This window comes from Sapajus apella, unplaced genomic scaffold, assembly GCF_009761245.1.
Source record: "Sapajus apella isolate SASKATOON/1434 unplaced genomic scaffold, GSC_monkey_1.0 scaffold60, whole genome shotgun sequence".
Classification (NCBI taxonomy): Eukaryota; Metazoa; Chordata; class Mammalia; order Primates; family Cebidae; genus Sapajus; species Sapajus apella.
In genome coordinates this window covers 14,241,740-14,245,156 of record NW_022437000.1, presented here as the reverse complement: position 1 = coordinate 14,245,156, position 3,417 = coordinate 14,241,740, and the positions used below count along the sequence as shown (strand labels likewise).

The 3,417-nt window shown below is 51.6% G+C and overlaps 1 pseudogene; it reads right to left on the bottom strand.

Moving 5' to 3' along the window:
• Nucleotides 1-277: 277 nt before the first annotated feature.
• LOC116528877 lies at nucleotides 278-2,875 on the bottom strand (annotated as a pseudogene).
• Between the last annotated feature and the right edge of the window lie 542 nt (nucleotides 2,876-3,417).

Below are 3,417 nucleotides of genomic sequence, written 5' to 3'. Positions count from 1 at the left end.
AAGGCCCAGGCCAGCCCCAACATCCAGTCCTGAGGCCCTGAGCTGTCAACCAGCTGTTTTTAAAAGATTAAATTATTCTTAAAAATAGTAAAATTTATACTTACATTTCAAAAAAAAAAAAAAAAAAAAGATGCTGGTCTTGCCCCCGGGGTCACAGCGCTTCATGACAAACCTTGACATGCCTGTTTGTGGGTGGTAGTTGTGCTCGGGGCCGTGTGGAGTAGGTATGGACCTGAACTCATGAACTTTGAATGCCAACCTCCCCGCTCCCTTGGGCTTTTTTTTTTTTTTTTTTTTTGCTGTAGAAATGTTTTATTAAGTCGAACTACTTACTATGAAAATGCTTTAAAATGCAGCAGGAGATGTAAAGACTCAAGTGTGTAGTGACAATGGCCATCAGAACACACTAAAGAATTCACACTGCTTCCCCCTTTACCTAGAAAAGGAAGCTTCTAGGCTACCCCCTCCTCCTCAGCACACTCCTCAAACCCCTCCTCAGCTGTGGTGTCTTGGTATTGCTGGTATTCTGACACCAGGTCATTAAGGTTGCTCTCGGCCTTGGTGAACTCCATCTCATCCATGCCCTCGCCCGTGTACCAGTGCAGAAAGGCCTTGCACCTGAACATAGCTGTAAACTGTTCGGAGATGCGTTTGAAGAGCTCTTGGATCGCTGTGTTGTTACCAATGAAGGTGGCCGACATTTTTAGCCCCCGGGGTGGGATGTCACAGACGGCTGTTTTCATGTTGTGAGGGAGCCACACAGCAAAGTAGCTGCTGTTCCTATTCTGAATGTTGAACATTTGCTCATCCACCTCCCTCATGTGACCTCTAAAAATGGCAGCCACGGTTAGGTAGCGGCCATGATGGGGGTCACAGGGGGCCATCATATTCTTAGCATCAAAGAGTTGCTGAGTGAGCTCAGCCACGGTCAGGGCCCGGTACTGCTGGCTGCCCCAGCTGGTCAGCAGGGCAAATCCGGGCATGAAGAAGTGCAGCCGGGGAAATGGAACCATGTTCATGGCCAGCTTCTGCAGGTCGGCATTCAGCTGGCCCGGGGCACGTGGTGACCCCACTCATGGTAGCAGACACCAGGTGATTTAGGTCACCCTAGGTGGGTGTGGTCAGTTTTAAGGTCCTGGAACAGATGTTATGGAGTGCTTCGTTATCAATGCAGAACGTCTCATCTGCATTTTCTATGAGCTGGTGAACACAGAGGGTGGCATTGTAGGGCTCCACCACCGTGTCTGACACCTTGGGCGAGGGCAGGATGCTGAATGTGTTTATGATCCTGTCTGGGTACTCCTCCCGGATTTTGCCCATGAGAAGGGTACCCATCCCAGACCCAGTCTCCCCACCCAAGGAGTGGGTCAGCTGGAAACCCTGCAGGCAATCACAGCTCTCAGTTTCTCCTCTCACAACATCCATCACCGACTCCATCAGCTCCGTGCCTTCTGTGTAGTACCCCTTGGCCCAGTTGTTCCCGGCCCCACACTGACCTGTAAGGTAGTATAGTCAGTCACTCGATGGCCAGGTATATGGTCATCAGTGGTCACCACCACAATGCAAAAAGCACCATTCACCCTGCAAGTGGAGCAAATGAAACCCTCTCCCCTAAAGTTGCAGGACAGCAGCCTTACCTGTTAGAACCTAGATCAGGAGCCAAACCTGAGACAGCCTAACAGACTTGCTGCAGGTGGCTCCTGCCCGTTCCCAGCGAAGGTCCTAGTCACCACCCCAGCTCAGCTCCCTGCAGGGAGATCACATCAGCAGCTCCTCACCTTGAGGAGACAGCTGGGCCTTCCTCCCCCAAAGCCCATTTAGGAGAGAGAGATTGAGTAATTCAGAGGATGGGAGGGTGTTCAGGGGCCCCGGTTCCACAGTTCCCACAGAGATGACCTTGGGGCACTCCCCGACTTTGAGCTGCCCTGGCTAAGGATGTGCACCCCAGTCCTCATCCACAGCTCACCAAAGATGAAGTTGTCTGGCCTGAAGACCTGCCCGAAGGGCCCTGAGCGCAGAGTCCATGGTGCCCGACTCCAGATCCACGAGCACAGCGCGGGCCATGTACCTGCCACCTGAAGGGAACGGGAAGGCATCAGTGAGGAGAGGGCTAGCATTCCCAGGAGGGTGGTCGGGGAAAGACTGGGGTCTCACCGCTGGCCTTGTTGTAGTACACATTGATGCATTCCAGCTGCAGGTCACTGTCCCTGTGGTAGGTGCCAGCAGAGTCAATGCCATGTTCATCAGAGATCACCTCCCAGAATTGCGAGAGATGCAAGAGGCCAGACAGGCCAGGGCTGAGTCATGGAGCTCAGGGAGCTGGAGTTGCCCCAGTCCTTCTCCCACTTCCACCCCCACCCTCAGGCCGCTGGGTCCCTTGGTGTTCACTCTGGCAGCCTCGCCAGCCACCCAGCTCTACTGCGTCCGAGGCAGGGAGCCCAGGGACTGCAATACAGAGGCACCACTGCCAACATCTTCACCGGTCACCCTGCAGGCATGAGCTGGGACCTCAGAGCCCCAGCTGCCAACCTTTGCACCGATCTGGTTCCCGCACTGTCCGGTTTGGGTGAGCGCAATCTCCCTCATAGCCAAGGCAGGGCTAGGGCAGCAAGAGAAACGCGAGACAGAAGACCAATCACACAATGACTTAGCCCACAGTCTGCTGATGCTTAAATAGCCACGTGTCCACCTCCCCCAGCCTTGGATTGGGCTCCCAGAATAAGAAACAGCTTTACTTTTACACAGGTGTGCCCACCTGTGACTCCCTTGGAGTTTGATGTCTATTGGAGAGCTCAGGTGGCCTTGCTGTGGTCCTTTCCACATTGGGGAAAGCTGGTCAGCTGAAGAACTTCCTCCCATGTCTTTACTGAGACTAAATCCCTAGCTGAGCTGAAACCGAATTTTCCTCCCATGTGGGAGGGGAAGTCTTTTGTTTCCATATTCACAGAGTGCCTTTGCACGTGTCCTATATTGATGACACATTTTGCAATTGATTAGTCCTTTCATCTCATAGGAGATCTGTGGTTAGAAAAAGGTTTCTGTATGCTAACTCAACAGGACCTAATTATAAGTTTTTCTTTGGAGCAGCTCAAACCCATAGTAAGCTATGGTGTTAGAGACAGTCAGGCCTCTGATTTTGCTAGAGTCTTCTTTAGAGTTTTATTAGTTCTTTCGCCTTTCAAGAGGACTGCAGTCTGCACACAGAGTGAAGGCGATATTTGATTCCTAAAGCTGAGAACAGGTGTTGGGATATGGCTGCTGTGAAAGATGGGCCATTGTCACTTTGCATGCTTTTAGATGATCCAAACTGAGGAATTATATCTTCTGGTAAACACATTTCAGATGGCATGGGGAATGCCTTGATCTAACCAGTGAAGGTATCAGTAAGCATTAGCAAATACTTAAAGGTGCCTGAGT